This window comes from Phyllobates terribilis, unplaced genomic scaffold (genome assembly GCF_046119375.1).
Source record: "Phyllobates terribilis strain yellow unplaced genomic scaffold, ASM4611937v1 Scaffold_3__8_contigs__length_932513732, whole genome shotgun sequence".
NCBI classification, from domain to species: Eukaryota; Metazoa; Chordata; class Amphibia; order Anura; family Dendrobatidae; genus Phyllobates; species Phyllobates terribilis.
The window spans coordinates 394,272,525-394,289,555 of NW_027362763.1; the positions used below are offsets into that span (position 1 = coordinate 394,272,525).

A 17,031-nucleotide genomic window follows, 5' to 3' on the forward strand; every position below is an offset into this window, starting at 1 on the left:
ATTACAGCAGGGGATCGCAGAGGGTTGATTTTGTGAGGTAAAATATTTAGTCCGCAGTTATACAGTACATTGCTGTACACTTCTGTTTAGTCTGCAGTTATACAGTACATTGCCGTACACTTCAGTTTAGTCCGCAGTTATACAGTACATTGCCGTACACTTCAGTTTAATCTGCAGTTATACAGTACATTGCTGTACACTTCAGTTTAGTCTGCAGTTATACAGTACATTGCCGTACACTTCAGTTTAGTCTGCAGTTATACAGTACATTGCCGTACACTTCAGTTTAGTCTGCAGTTATACAGTACATTGCTGTACACTTCAGTTTAGTCTGCAGTTATACAGTACATTGCCGTACACTTCAGTTTAGTCTGCAGTTATATGGTACATTGCCGAACTCTTCAGTTTATTCTGCAGTTATACAGTACATTGCCGTACACTTCAGTTTAGTCAGCAGTTATACAGTACATTGCTGTACACTTTAGTTTAGTCTGCAGTTATACAGTACATTGCTGTACACTTCAGTTTAGTCTGCAGTTGTACAGTATATTGCTGTACACTTCAGTTTATTCTGCAGTTATACAGTACATTGTTGTACACTTCAGTTTGGTCTGCAGTTATACAGTACATTGCCGTACACTTCAATTTAGTCTCCAGTTATACTGTACATTGCCGTACACTTCAGTTTAGTCTGCAGTTATACAGTACATTGCTGTACACTTCAGTTTAGTCCGCAGTTATACAGTACATTGCTGTACACTTCAGTTTAGTCTGCAGTTATACAGTACATTGCCGTACACTTCAGTTTAGTCTGCAGTTATACAGTACATTGCCGTACACTTCAGTTTAGTCTGCAGTTATACAGTACATTGCCGTACACTTCAGTTTAGTCCGCAGTTATACAGTACATTGCCGTACACTTCAGTTTAGTCTGCAGTTATACAGTACATTGCCGTACACTTCAGTTTAGTCTGCAGTTATATGGTACATTGCCGAACTCTTCAGTTTATTCTGCAGTTATACAGTACATTGCTGTACACTTCAGTTTAGTCCGCAGTTATACACTACATTGCTGTACACTTCAGTTTAGTCTGCAGTTATACATTACATTGCCTTACACTTCAGTTTAGTCTGCAGTTATAAAGTACATTGCCTTACACTTCAGTTTAGACCGCAGTTACACAGTACATTGCTGTACACTTCAGTTTAGTCTGCAGTTATACAGTACATTGCTATACACTTCAGTTTAATCCGCAGTTATACAGTACATTGCTGTGCGCTTCAGTTTATCTGCAGTTATACAGTACATTGCCGTACACTTCAGTTTAGACCGCAGTTATACAGTACATTGCTGTACACTTCAGTTTAGTCTGCAGTTATACAGTACATTGCCTTACACTTCAGTTTAGTCTGCAGTTATACAGTACATTGCCGTACACTTCAGTCTAGTCTGCAGTTATACAGTACATTGCTGTACACTTCAGTTTAGTCTGCAGTCATACAGTACATTGCTGTACTCTTCAGTTTAGTCTGCAGTTATACAGTACATTGCCGTACGCTTCAATTTAGTCTGCAGTTATACAGTACATTGCTGTACACTTCAATTTAGTCCGCAGTTATACAGTACATTGCTGTACTCTTCAGTTTAGTCTGCAGTTATACAGTACATTCCTGTACACTTCAGTTTAGTCTGCAGTTATACAGTACATTGCCGTACACTTCAGTTTATTCTGCAGTTATACAGTACATTGCAGTACACTTCAGTTTAGTCTCCAGTTATACAGTACATTGCCGTACACTTCAGTTTAGTCTGCAGTTATAAAGTACATTGCCTTACACTTCAGCTTAGTCCGCAGTTACACAGTACATTGCTGTACACTTCAGTTTAGTCTGCAGTTATACAGTACATTGCTATACACTTCAGTTTAATCCGAAGTTATACAGTACATTGCTGTGCACTTCAGTTTATCTGCAGTTATACAGTACATTGCTGTACACTTCAGTTTAGACCGCAGTTATACAGTACATTGCTGTACACTTCAGTTTAGTCTGCAGTTATACAGTACATTGCCTTACACTTCAGTTTAGTCTGCAGTTATACAGTACATTGCCGTACAATTCAGTCTAGTCTGCAGTTATACAGTACATTGCTGTACACTTCAGTTTAGTCTGCAGTCATACAGTACATTGCTGTACACATCAGTTTAGTCTGCAGTTATACAGTACATTGCTGTACACTTCAGTTTAGTCTGCATTTATACAGTACATTGTCGTACACATCAGTTTAGTCTGCAGTTATACAGTACATTGGTCTACACTTCAGTTTAGTCTACAGTTATACAGTACATTGCCGTACACTTCAGTTTAGTCTGCAGTTATATGGTACATTGCCGAACTCTTCAGTTTATTCTGCAGTTATACAGTACATTGCTGTACACTTCAGTTTAGTCCGCAGTTATATACTACATTGCTGTACACTTCAGTTTAGTCTGTAGTTATACATTACATTGCCGTACACTTCAGTTTAGTCTGCAGTTATACAGTACATTGCCGTACACTTCAGTTTAGTCTGCAGTTATATGGTACATTGCCAAACTCTTCTGTTTATTCTGCAGTTATACAGTACATTGCTGTACACTTCAGTTTAGTCTGCAGTTATACAGTACATTGCCGTACACTTCAGTTTAGTCTGCAGTTATACCGTACATTGCTGTACAGTCATGGCCAAAAGTTTTGAGAATGACACCAAAATTATTTTTTCACATGATCTGCTGACCTCTGGTTTTTATTAGTGTTTGTCTGATGTTTATATCACATACAGAAATATAATTGCAGTCATATTATGAGTACCAATAGGTTATATTGACAGTTAGAATGAGTTAACGCAGCAAGTCAATATTTGCAGTGTTGCCCCTTCTTCTTCAAGACCTCTGTAATTCTCCCTGGCATGCTCTCAATCAACTTTTGGACCAAATTCTGACTGATAGCAGTCCATTCTTGCATAATCAATGCTTGCATTTTGCCAGAATTTGTTGGTTTTTGTTTGTCCACCCGTCTCTTGATGATTGACCACAAGTTCTCAATGGGATTAAGATCTGGGGAGTTTCCAGGCCATGGACCCAAAATCTGTATGTTTTGTTCCATGAGCCATTTAGTTATCAGCTTTGCTTTATGGCAAGGTGCTCCATAATGCTGGAAAAGGCATTGTTGGGTGCCAAACTGCTCTTGGACGGTTGGGAGAAGTTGCTCTTGGAGGACATTCTGGTACCATTCTTTATTCATGGCTGTGTTTTTAGGCAAGACTGTGAGTGAGCCGATTCCCTTGGCTGAGAAGCAACCCCACACATGAATGGTTTCAGGATGCTTTACAGTTGGCATGAGACAAGACTGGTGGTAGCGCTCACCTCTTCTTCTCCGAATAAGCTGTTTTCCAGATGTCCCAAACAATCGAAAAGGGGATTCATCAGAGAAAATGACTTTGCCCCAGTCCTCAGCAGTCCACTCCCTGTACCTTTTGCAGAATATAAGTCGGTCCCTGATGTTTTTTCTGGAGAGAAGTGGCTTCTTTGCTGCCCTCCTTGAAACCAGCCCTTGCTCAAAGAGTCTCCGCCTCACAGTGCGTGCAGAAGCACTCACACCAGCCTGCTGCCATTCCTGAGCAAGCTCGGCACTGCTGGTAGTCCGATCCCGCAGCTGAAACAGTTTTAAGATACTGTCTTGGAGCTTGCTGGTCTTTCTTGGGCGCCCTGGAGCCTTTTTGACAACAATGGAAGCTCTCTCCTTGAAGTTCTTGATGATGCGATAGATTGTTGACTGAGGTGCAATCTTTGTAGCTGCGATACTCTTCCCTGTTAGGCCATTTTTGTGCAGTGCAATGATGGCTGCACGTGTTTCTTTAGAGATAACCATGGTTAACTGAAGAGAAACAATGATACCAAGAACCAGCCTCCTTTTAAAGTGTCCAGTGATGTCATTCTTACTTAATCATGACTGATTGATCGCCAGCCCTGTCCTCATCAACACCCACACCTGTGTTAATGGATCAATCACTAAAACGATATTAGCTGCTCCTTTTAAGGCAGGACTGCAATGATGTTGAAATGTGTTTTGGGGGTTAAAGTTCATTTTCAGGGCAAATATTGACTTTGCAAGTACAGTAATTGCTGTTAAGCTGATCACTCTTTGACATTCAGGAGTATATGCAAATTGCCATTACAAAAAATGAAGCAGTAAACTTTGGAAAAACTACTATTTGTCTCATTCTCAATACTTTTGGCCATGACTGTACACTTCCGTTTAGTCTGCAGTCATACAGTACATTGCTGTACACTTCAGTTTAATCTGCAGTTATACAGTACATTGCCGTACACTTCAGTTTAGTCCGCAGTTATACAGTACAATGCTGTACACTTCAGTTTAGTCTGCAGTTATACAGTACATTGCTGTACACTTCAGTTTAGTCCGCAGTTATACAGTATATTGCTGTACACTTCAGTTTATTCTGCAGTTATACAGTACATTGTTGTCCACTTCAGTTTGGTCTGCAGTTATACAGTACATTGCCGTACACTTCAATTTAGTCTCCAGTTATACAGTACATTGCTGTACACTTCAGTTTAGTCCGCAGTTATACAGTACATTGCTGTACACTTCTGTTTAGTCTGCAGTTATACAGTACATTGCCGTACACTTCAGTTTAGTCTGCAGTTATACAGTACATTGCCGTACACTTCAGTTTAGTCTGCAGTTATACAGTACATTGCCGTACACTTCAGTTTAGTCCGCAGTTATACAGTACATTGCCGTACACTTCAGTTTAGTCTGCAGTTATACAGTACATTGCCGTACACTTCAGTTTAGTCTGCAGTTATATGGTACATTGCCGAACTCTTCAGTTTATTCTGCAGTTATACAGTACATTGCTGTACACTTCAGTTTAGTCCGCAGTTATACACTACATTGCTGTACACTTCAGTTTAGTCTGCAGTTATACATTACATTGCCGTACACTTCAGTTTAGTCTGCAGTTATAAAGTACATTGCCTTACACTTCAGTTTAGACCGCAGTTACACAGTACATTGCTGTACACTTCAGTTTAGTCTGCAGTTATACAGTACATTGCTATACACTTCAGTTTAATCCGCAGTTATACAGTACATTGCTGTGCGCTTCAGTTTATCTGCAGTTATACAGTACATTGCCGTACACTTCAGTTTAGACCGCAGTTATACAGTACATTGCTGTACACTTCAGTTTAGTCTGCAGTTATACAGTACATTGCCTTACACTTCAGTTTAGTCTGCAGTTATACAGTACATTGCCGTACACTTCAGTCTAGTCTGCAGTTATACAGTACATTGCTGTACACTTCAGTTTAGTCTGCAGTCATAAAGTACATTGCTGTACTCTTCAGTTTAGTCTGCAGTTATACAGTACATTGCCGTACGCTTCAATTTAGTCTGCAGTTATACAGTACATTGCTGTACACTTCAATTTAGTCCGCAGTTATACAGTACATTGCTGTACTCTTCAGTTTAGTCTGCAGTTATACAGTACATTCCTGTACACTTCAGTTTAGTCTGCAGTTATACAGTACATTGCCGTACACTTCAGTTTAGTCTGCAGTTATACAGTACATTGCCGTACACTTCAGTTTAGTCTGCAGTTATACAGTACATTGCAGTACACTTCAGTTTAGTCTCCAGTTATACAGTACATTGCTGTACACATCAGTTTAGTCTGCAGTTATACAGTACATTGCAGTACACTTCAGTTTAGTCTGCAGTTATACAGAATATTGCTGTACACTTCAGTTTAGTCTGCAGTCATACAGTACATTGCCGTACACTTCAGTATAGTCTGCAGTTATATGGTACATTGCCAAACTCTTCTGTTTGTTCTGCAGTTATACAGTACATTGCTGTACACTTCAATTGAGTCCGCAGTTATACAGTACATTGCTGTACTCTTCAGTTTAGTCTGCAGTTATACAGTACATTCCTGTACACTTCAGTTTAGTCTGCAGTTATACAGTACATTGCCGTACACTTCAGTTTAGTCTGCAGTTATACAGTACATTGCCGTACACTTCAGTTTATTCTGCAGTTATACAGTACATTGCAGTACACTTCAGTTTAGTCTCCAGTTATACAGTACATTGCCGTACACTTCAGTTTAGTCTGCAGTTATAAAGTACATTGCCTTACACTTCAGCTTAGTCCGCAGTTACACAGTACATTGCTGTACACTTCAGTTTAGTCTGCAGTTATACAGTACATTGCTATACACTTCAGTTTAATCCGAAGTTATACAGTACATTGTTGTGCACTTCAGTTTATCTGCAGTTATACAGTACATTGCTGTACACTTCAGTTTAGACCGCAGTTATACAGTACATTGCTGTACACTTCAGTTTAGTCTGCAGTTATACAGTACATTGCCTTACACTTCAGTTTAGTCTGCAGTTATACAGTACATTGCCGTACAATTCAGTCTAGTCTGCAGTTATACAGTACATTGCTGTACACTTCAGTTTAGTCTGCAGTCATACAGTACATTGCTGTACACATCAGTTTAGTCTGCAGTTATACAGTACATTGCTGTACACTTCAGTTTAGTCTGCATTTATACAGTACATTGTCGTACACATCAGTTTAGTCTGCAGTTATACAGTACATTGGTCTACACTTCAGTTTAGTCTGCAGTTATACAGTACATTGCCGTACACTTCAGTTTAGTCTGCAGTTATATGGTACATTGCCGAACTCTTCAGTTTATTCTGCAGTTATACAGTACATTGCTGTACACTTCAGTTTAGTCCGCAGTTATATACTACATTGCTGTACACTTCAGTTTAGTCTGTAGTTATACATTACATTGCCGTACACTTCAGTTTAGTCTGCAGTTATACAGTACATTGCCGTACACTTCAGTTTAGTCTGCAGTTATATGGTACATTGCCAAACTCTTCTGTTTATTCTGCAGTTATACAGTACATTGCTGTACACTTCAGTTTAGTCTGCAGTTATACAGTACATTGCCGTACACTTCAGTTTAGTCTGCAGTTATACAGTACATTGCTGTACACTTCCGTTTAGTCTGCAGTCATACAGTACATTGCTGTACACTTCAGTTTAATCTGCAGTTATACAGTACATTGCCGTACACTTCAGTTTAGTCCGCAGTTATACAGTACAATGCTGTACACTTCAGTTTAGTCTGCAGTTATACAGTACATTGCTGTACACTTCAGTTTAGTCCTCAGTTATACAGAACATTGCCGTACACTTCAGTTTATTCTTCAGCTATACAGTACATTGCCGTACACTTCAGTTTAGTCTGCAGTTATACAGTACATTGGACTACACTGCAGTTTAGTCTGCAGTTATACAGTACATTGCCGTACACTTCAGTTTAGTCTGCAGTTATACAGTACATTGCCGTACACTTCAGTTTAGTCTGCAGTTATACAGTACATTGCCGTACGCTTCAGTTTAGTCTGCAGTTATACAGTACATTGCCGTACACTTCAGTTTAGTCTGCAGTTATACAGTACATTGCTGTACACTTCAGTTTAGTCTGCAGTTATACAGTACATTGGACTACACTGCAGTTTAGTCTGCAGTTATACAGTACATTGCCGTACACTTCAGTTTAGTCTGCAGTTATACAGTACATTGCCGTACACTTCAGTTTAGTCTGCAGTTATACAGTACATTGCCGTACGCTTCAGTTTAGTCTGCAGTTATACAGTACATTGCCGTACACTTCAGTTTAGTCTGCAGTTATACAGTACATTGCTGTACACTTCAGTTTAGTCTGCAGTTATACAGTACATTGCAGTACACTTCAGTTTAGTCTCCAGTTATACAGTACATTGCAGTACACTTCAGTTTAGTCTGCAGTTATACAGAACATTGCTGTACACTTCAGTTTAGTCTGCAGTTATACAGTACATTGCCGTACACTTCAGTTTAGTCTGCAGCTATATGGTACATTGCTGTACACTTCCGTTTAGTCTGCAGTTATACAGTACATTGCTGTACACATCAGTTTAGTCCGCAGTTATACACTACATTGCTGTACACTTCCGTTTAGTCTGCAGTTATACATTACATTGTCGTACACTTCAGTTTAGTCTGCAGTTATAAAGTACATTGCCTTACACTTCAGCTTAGTCCGCAGTTACACAGTACATTGCTATACACTTCAGTTTAATCCGCAGTTATACAGTACATTGCTGTGCACTTCAGTTTATCTGCAGTTACAGTACATTGCTGTACACTTTAGTTTAGTCCGAAGTTATACAGTACATTGCTGTACACTTCAGTTTAGTCTGCAGTTATACAGTACATTGCCTTACACTTCAGTTTAGTCTGCAGTTATACAGTACATTGCCGTACACTTCAGTCTAGTCTGCAGTTATACAGTACATTGCTGTACACTTCAGTTTAGTCTGCCGTCATACAGTACATTGCCTTACACTTCAGTTTAGTCTGCATTTATACAGTACCTTGTCGTACACATCAGTTTAGTCTGCAGTTATACAGTACATTGGTCTACACTTCAGTTTAGTCTTCAGTTATACAGTACATTGCCGTACACTTCAGTTTAGTCTGCAGTTATATGGTACATTGCCGAACTCTTCAGTTTATTCTGCAGTTATACAGTACATTGCTGTACACTTCAGTTTAGTCCGCAGTTATACACTACATAGCTGTACACTTCAGTTTCGTCTGCAGTTATACATTACATTGCCGTACAGTTCAGTTTCGTCTGCAGTTATAAAGTACATTGCCTTACACTTCAGTTTAGTCCGCAGTTACACAGTACATTGCTGTACACTTCAGTTTAGTCTGCAGTTATACAGTACATTGCTATACACTTCAGTTTAATCCGCAGTTATACAGTACATTGCTGTGCGATTCAGTTTATCTGCAGTTATACAGTACATTGCCTTACACTTCAGTTTAGTCTGCAGTTATACAGTACATTGCTGTACACTTCAGTTTAGTCCGCAGTTATACACTACATTGCTGTACACTTCAGTTTAGTCTGCAGTTATACAGTACATTGCCGTACACTTCAGTCTAGTCTGCAGTTATACAGTACATTGCTGTACACTTCAGTTTAGTCTGCAGTTATACAGTACACTGCCGTACACTTCACTTTAGTCTGCAGTAATACAGTACATTGCCGTACACTTCAGTTTAGTCTGCAGTTATACAGTACATTGCTGTACACTTCCGTTTAGTCTGCAGTCATACAGTACATTGCTGTACACTTCAGTTTAGTCTGCAGTTATACAGTACATTGCCGTACACTTCAGTTTAGTCCGCAGTTATACAGTACAATGCTGTACACTTCAGTTTAGTCTGCAGTTATACAGTACATTGATGTACACTTCAGTTTAGTCCTCAGTTATACAGAACATTGCCGTACACTTCAGTTTATTCTTCAGCTATACAGTACATTGCCGTACACTTCAGTTTAGTCTGCAGTTATACAGTACATTGCCGTACACTTCAGTTTAGTCTGCAGTTATACAGTACATTGATGTACACTTCAGTTTAGTCCTCAGTTATACAGTACATTGCCGTACACTTCAGTTTAGTCTGCAGTTATACAGTACATTGCTGTACACTTCCGTTTAGTCTGCAGTCATACAGTACATTGCTGTACACTTCAGTTTAGTCTGCAGTTATACAGTACATTGCCGTACACTTCAGTTTAGTCCGCAGTTATACAGTACAATGCTGTACACTTCAGTTTAGTCTGCAGTTATACAGTACATTGATGTACACTTCAGTTTAGTCCTCAGTTATACAGTACATTGCCGTACACTTCAATTTAGTCTGCAGTTATACAGTACATTGGTCTACACTTCAGTTTAGTCTGCAGTTATACAGTACATTGCCGTACACTTCAGTTTAGTCTGCAGTTATACAGTAAATTGCCGTACGCTTCAGTTTAGTCTGCAGTTATACAGTACATTGCTGTACACTTCAATTTAGTCCGCAGTTATACAGTACATTGCTGTACTCTTCAGTTTCGTCTGAAGTTATTCAGTACATTCCTGTACACTTCAGTTTAGTCTGCAGTTATACAGTACATTGCCGTACACTTCAGTTTAGTCTGCAGTTATACAGTACATTGCTGTACACTTCAGTTTTGTCTGCAGTTATACAGTACATTGCAGTACACTTCAGTTTAGTCTGCAGTTATACAGTACATTACTGTACACTTCAGTTTTGTCTGCAGTTATACAGTACATTGCAGTACACTTCAGTTTAGTCCGCAGTTATACACTACATAGCTGTACACTTCAGTTTCGTCTGCAGTTATACATTACATTGCCGTACAGTTCAGTTTAGTCTGCAGTTATAAAGTACATTGCCTTACACTTCAGTTTAGTCCGCAGTTACACAGTACATTGCTGTACACTTCAGTTTAGTCTGCAGTTATACAGTACATTGCTATACACTTCAGTTTAATCCGCAGTTATACAGTACATTGCTGTGCGATTCAGTTTATCTGCAGTTATACAGTACATTGCCTTACACTTCAGTTTAGTCTGCAGTTATACAGTACATTGCTGTACACTTCAGTTTAGTCCGCAGTTACACACTACATTGCTGTACACTTCAGTTTAGTCTGCAGTTATACAGTACATTGCCGTACACTTCAGTCTAGTCTGCAGTTATACAGTACATTGCTGTACACTTCAGTTTAGTCTGCAGTTATACAGTACACTGCCGTACACTTCACTTTAGTCTGCAGTTATACAGTACATTGCCGTACACTTCAGTTTAGTCTGCAGTTATACAGTACATTGCTGTACACTTCCGTTTAGTCTGCAGTCATACAGTACATTGCTGTACACTTCAGTTAAGTCTGCAGTTATACAGTACATTGCCGTACACTTCAGTTTAGTCCGCAGTTATACAGTACAATGCTGTACACTTCAGTTTAGTCTGCAGTTATACAGTACATTGATGTACACTTCAGTTTAGTCCTCAGTTATACAGAACATTGCCGTACACTTCAGTTTATTCTTCAGCTATACAGTACATTGCCGTACACTTCAGTTTAGTCTGCAGTTATACAGTACATTGCCGTACACTTCAGTTTAGTCTGCAGTTATACAGTACATTGATGTACACTTCAGTTTAGTCCTCAGTTATACAGTACATTGCCGTACACTTCAGTTTAGTCTGCAGTTATACAGTACATTGCTGTACACTTCCGTTTAGTCTGCAGTCATACAGTACATTGCTGTACACTTCAGTTTAGTCTGCAGTTATACAGTACATTGCCGTACACTTCAGTTTAGTCCGCAGTTATACAGTACAATGCTGTACACTTCAGTTTAGTCTGCAGTTATACAGTACATTGATGTACACTTCAGTTTAGTCCTCAGTTATACAGTACATTGCCATACACTTCAATTTAGTCTGCAGTTATACAGTACATTGGTCTACACTTCAGTTTAGTCTGCAGTTATACAGTACATTGCCGTACACTTCAGTTTAGTCTGCAGTTATACAGTAAATTGCCGTACGCTTCAGTTTAGTCTGCAGTTATACAGTACATTGCTGTACACTTCAATTTAGTCCGCAGTTATACAGTACATTGCTGTACTCTTCAGTTTCGTCTGAAGTTATTCAGTACATTCCTGTACACTTCAGTTTAGTCTGCAGTTATACAGTACATTGCCGTACACTTCAGTTTAGTCTGCAGTTATACAGTACATTGCTGTACACTTCAGTTTTGTCTGCAGTTATACAGTACATTGCAGTACACTTCAGTTTAGTCTGCAGTTATACAGTACATTACTGTACACTTCAGTTTTGTCTGCAGTTATACAGTACATTGCAGTACACTTCAGTTTAGTCTGCAGTTATACAGAACATTGCTGTACACTTCAGTTTAGTCTGCAGTTATACAGTACATTGCCGTACACTTCAGTTTAGTCTGCAGTTATATGGTACATTGCCGAACTCTTCTGTTTATTCTGCAGTTATACAGTACATTGCTGTACACTTCAGTTTAGTCCGCAGTTATACACTACATTGCTGTACACTTCCGTTTAGTCTGCAGGTATACATTACATTGCCGTACACTTCAGTTTAGACCGCAGTTATACAGTACATTGCTGTACACTTCAGTTTAGTCTGCAGTTATAAAGTACATTGCCTTAGACTTCAGCTTAGTCTGCAGTTACACAGTACATTGCTGTACACTTCAGTTTAGTCTGCAGTTATACAGTACATTGCTATACACTTCAGTTAATCCGCAGTTATACAGTACATTGCTGTGCACTTCAGTTTATCTGCAGTTATACAGTACATTGCCGTACACTTCAGTTTAGACCGCAGTTATACAGTACATTGCTGTACACTTCAGTTTAGTCTGCAGTTATACAGTACATTGCCTTACACTTCAGTTTAGTCTGCAGTTATACAGTACATTGCCGTACACTTCAGTCTAGTCTGCAGTTATACAGTACATTGCTGTACACTTCAGTTTAGTCTGCAGTCATAGAGTACATTGCTGTACACTTCAGTTTAGTCTGCAATTATACAGTACATTGCTGTACACTTCAATTTATTCTGCAGTTATACAGTACATTGTCGTACACATCAGTTTAGTCTGCAGTTATACAGTACATTGCCGTACACTTCAGTTTAGACCGCAGTTATACAGTACATTGCTGTACACTTCAGTTTAGTCTGCAGTTATACAGTACATTGCCTTACACTTCAGTTTAGTCTGCAGTTATACAGTACATTGCTGTACACTTCAGTTTAGTCTGCAGTTATAAAGTACATTGCCTTAGACTTCAGCTTAGTCTGCAGTTACACAGTACATTGCTGTACACTTCAGTTTAGTCTGCAGTTATACAGTACATTGCTATACACTTCAGTTAATCCGCAGTTATACAGTACATTGCTGTGCACTTCAGTTTATCTGCAGTTATACAGTACATTGCCGTACACTTCAGTTTAGACCGCAGTTATACAGTACATTGCTGTACACTTCAGTTTAGTCGGCAGTTATACAGTACATTGCCGTACACTTCAGTCTAGTCTGCAGTTATACAGTACATTGCTGTACACTTCAGTTTAGTCTGCAGTCATAGAGTACATTGCTGTACACTTCAGTTTAGTCTGCAATTATACAGTATATTGCTGTACACTTCAATTTATTCTGCAGTTATACAGTACATTGTCGTACACATCAGTTTAGTCTGCAGTTATACAGTACATTGGTCTACACTTCAGTTTTGTCTGCAGTTATACACTACATTGCTGTACACTTCAGTTTAGTCTTCAGTTATACATTACATTGCCATACTCTTCAGTTTAGTCTGCAGTTGTACAGTACATTGCTGTACACTTCAGTTTAGTCTGCAGTTATACAGTACACTGCTGTACACTTCAGTTTAGTCTGCAGTTATACAGTACATTGCCGTACACTTCAGTTTAGTCTGCAGTTATACAGTACATTGCCGTACACTTCAGTTTAGTCTGCAGTTATACAGTACATTTCTGTACACTTCAGTTTAGTCTGCAGTTATACAGTACATTGCTGTACACTTCAGTTTAGTCTGCAGTTATACAGTACCTTGCTGTACACTTCAGTTTATTCTGCAGTTATACAGTACATTGCCGTACACATCAGTTTAGTCTGCAGTTATACAGTACACTGGTCTACACTACAGTTTAGTCTGCAGTTATACAGTACATTGCTGTACACTTCAGTTTAGTCTGCAGTTATACAGTACATTGCCGTACACTTCAGTTTAGTCTGCAGTTGTACTGTACATTGCTGTACACTTCAGTTTAGTCTGCAGTTATACAGTACATTGCTGTACACTTCAGTTTAGTCCGCAGTTATACAGTACATTGCCGAACACTTCAGTTTAGTCTGCAGTTATACCGTACATTGCTGTACACTTCAGTTTAGTCTGCAGTTGTACAGTACACTGCTGTACACTTCAGTTTAGTCTGCAGTTATACAGTACATTGCCGTACACTTCAGTTTAGTCTGCAGTTATACAGTACATTGCCGTACACTTCAGTTTAGTCTGCAGTTATACAGTACATTGCTGTACACTTCAGTTTAGTCTGCAGTTATAAAGTACATTGCTGTACACTTCAGTTTAGTCTGCAGTTATACAGTACCTTGCTGTACACTTCAGTTTATTCTGCAGTTATACAGTACATTGCCGTACACATCAGTTTAGTCTGCAGTTATACAGTACACTGGTCTACACTTCAGTTTAGTCTGCAGTTATACAATACATTGCTGTACACTTCAGTTTAGTCTGCAGTTATACAGTACATTGCCGTACACTTCAGTTTAGTCTGCAGTTGTACTGTACATTGCTGTACACTTCAGTTTAGTCTGCAGTTATACAGTACATTGCTGTACACTTCAGTTTAGTCCGCAGTTATACAGTACATTGCCGAACACTTCAGTTTAGTATGCAGTTATACCGTACATTGCTGTACACTTCAGTTTAGTCTGCAGTTGTACAGTACATTGCTGTACACTTCAGTTTAGTCTGCTGTTGTACAGTACATTGCTGTACACTTCAGTTTAGTCTGCAGTTATACAGTATGTCAGGCAAAATGTATTTTTGTCTTAGTTTTAAAAATGAGAGATGTCTTAAAATCTCCACTCCCTGCTCATTTGTAAGAGTGCTACTTAAAACTTCTCTGCTCCCCCATCCCTAACAGGAATTTTCATGAGCGCCATAAAGCCTCAGCCCAGAGCAAACCTTCTGGTAAACTGGAAATTCCCTCCAAAATTATATTGTCTATCTGTAAAAACGTTTAATGTCGATTTTAACAATGCACATGACGGTCACAAACACAGGGACCACATTTTTGGAATGCTTCCCTATTTCCAATTATAATAGTATATCTTGCATAACTGAGAAACCACCGGAAGCCCGGGAAATGGGTTCTGAGCTTCTGAGCGTCATGGAGATATCATATTTAATATCCATCTTCATGAATATCGGTGACGGCAAACATGATGTCTCCATCTTGGATGTGGGACCCCCCCACACCAAGATATGAAATCTGAAGGATTTCTATGTCTTATGCAGCTGGGTGGGTTCACAAAACCGAACCCCCATGTGAGGTAAACACCATGGGTGTCTCCTAAGGTTTTGGCCCCTTACTAAAAACTAGAACAGCCATTTTTTAAGTCATTCTTGCCCCGGGACGTCAGACGCACGCTCTCCTTGCTGCGTGGAAGAATCACATCTAATTTCCGGGGAGCCGTCCCCCCCCCACAGAATCTGAAACCATCACCTTGTGAAGCAGGTTTTGCTATTACTTATTCCTTTTATTTTACTAACTGTTTATGCATATATGTAAATTGTATCTTTTATAATATTTTGTATATCTTTTGTAAACACTGCCCACTTTCGGGAGTAAATCATTATTATTTACCAGCTTCGTTCTTCTTGTCCTATGTCGAGCAAACACGTTCCTCACCCGCTAATTCACGTTACCTAACGGGTACCCAATCCACCTGTTAAGCGATCGATGGTGGCAGTATACCAGTATTTGTGATATTGTGGTTTGAGGGTTGCGGGTCGGAGGTATATATACTTTCCTGGAAGGAACTGGTGGTATATATACGTCCTGTCACATCACGTGCCACAATAGTCGACATAAATAAGAGCAACTGCGCCTGTGCTTATCCTCGGTCAATACTTTGTTTGACCAGCAGGATAAGGGGGTGCCAGAGAGCTGCAAGGTCTGACCAAGTGTGGTTTCCTGACACAGTACATTGCTGTACACTTCAGCTTAGTCTGCAGTTATACAGTACATTGCTGTACACTTCAGTTTAGTCTGCAGTTATACAGTACATTGCCGTACACTTCAGTTTAGTCCGCAGTTATATACTACATTGCCGTACACTTCAGTTTAGTCTGCAGTTATACAGTACAATGCCGTACACTTCAGTTTAGTCTGCAGTTATACAGTACATTGCTGTACACTTCAGTTTAGTCTGCAGTTATACAGAACATTGCCGTACACTTCAGTTTAGTCCGCAGTTATACAGTACATTGCCGTACACTTCAGTTTAGTCTGCAGTTATACAGTACATTGCTGTACACTTCAGTTTAGTCCGCAGTTATACAGTACATTGCCGAACACTTCAGTTTAGTCTGCAGTTATACCGTACATTGCTGTACACTTCAGTTTAGTCTGCAGTTGTACAGTACACTGCTGTACACTTCAGTTTAGTCTGCAGTTATACAGTACATTGCCGTACACTTCAGTTTAGTCTGCAGTTATACAGTACATTGCCGTACACTTCAGTTTAGTCTGCAGTTATACAGTACATTGCTGTACACTTCAGTTTAGTCTGCAGTTATACAGTACATTGCTGTACACTTCAGTTTAGTCTGCAGTTATACAGTACCTTGCTGTACACTTCAGTTTATTCTGCAGTTATACAGTACATTGCCGTACACATCAGTTTAGTCTGCAGTTATACAGTACACTGGTCTACACTTCAGTTTAGTCTGCAGTTATACAGTACATTGCTGTACACTTCAGTTTAGTCTGCAGTTATACAGTACATTGCCGTACACTTCAGTTTAGTCTGCAGTTGTACTGTACATTGCTGTACACTTCAGTTTAGTCTGCAGTTATACAGTACAATGCCGTACACTTCAGTTTAGTCTGCAGTTATACAGTACATTGCCGTACACTTCAGTTTAGTCAGCAGTTATACAGTACATTGCTGTACACTTTAGTTTAGTCTGCAGTCATACAGTACATTGCTGTACACTTTAGTTTAGTCTGCAGTTATACAGTATATTGCTGTACACTTCAGTTTATTCTGCAGTTATACAGTACATTGCCGTACACTTCACTTTAGTCCGCAGTTATACAGTACATTGCTGTACACTTCAGTTTATTCTGCAGTTATACAGTACATTGCCATACACTTCAGTTTAGTCTGCAGTTATACAGTACATTGCCGTACACTTCAGTTTA

General features: G+C 39.3%; 1 protein-coding gene across 3 annotated transcripts in view; it reads left to right on the forward strand.

Moving 5' to 3' along the window:
• Positions 1-17,031, forward strand: part of COL19A1 (collagen type XIX alpha 1 chain) — a 1,587,177-nt gene that overhangs the window by 1,260,781 nt on the left and 309,365 nt on the right. The window lies entirely within an intron of this gene.